At 70.1% G+C, this 381-nt stretch overlaps 1 protein-coding gene across 3 annotated transcripts in view; it reads left to right on the forward strand.

Moving 5' to 3' along the window:
• Chd7 (chromodomain helicase DNA binding protein 7) overlaps positions 1-381 on the forward strand; it is a 216,775-nt gene continuing 216,394 nt past the window's right edge. For all 3 annotated transcript variants that reach the window (XM_013009365.1, XM_013009366.1, XM_013009367.1), the window contains exon 1: positions 1-251. The gene's annotated coding sequence lies outside the window, so the exon portion shown is untranslated. The remainder of the gene's footprint in view (positions 252-381) is intronic.

The raw sequence follows: 381 nt of genomic DNA on the forward strand, positions 1-381 counted from the left end.
ACGCGCTCGTGCTCGGGAACTATCGGATTAAACTTGAATCGAGTGAAATTACACAAAGGAGCGCCGCGGAGGAGGCGGCCCGGGGACCCGGAGACCCTGAAACTCGCCAGAGCCCCGTTCAACCCCCGGCTAACTCCGCACCCGTGGATTCTGCCCCCTGGCCGCGGCCGCCGAGCCAACTCCGGAGCCCGCTCTGCGTTTTGTTTTCCCCTCGGCTTCCAGACAGCGGAGGAGCCCGAGCGACCGAGCCGGTGAGCGTCTGGCGAGAGTTCACCCGGCGCCCCCGGGAGGGGCGGCGGCGGCAGGAAATCGCTCCGGGCCGGGGCCGGGGCCGCGCGAGGAGTTGGGAGCGAGGAGTTGGGCGTGTGCGGGGCGAGGGCC

The sequence above is a fragment of the Dipodomys ordii genome, unplaced genomic scaffold, assembly GCF_000151885.1.
Source record: "Dipodomys ordii isolate 6190 unplaced genomic scaffold, Dord_2.0 Scaffold9, whole genome shotgun sequence".
Classification (NCBI taxonomy): Eukaryota; Metazoa; Chordata; class Mammalia; order Rodentia; family Heteromyidae; genus Dipodomys; species Dipodomys ordii.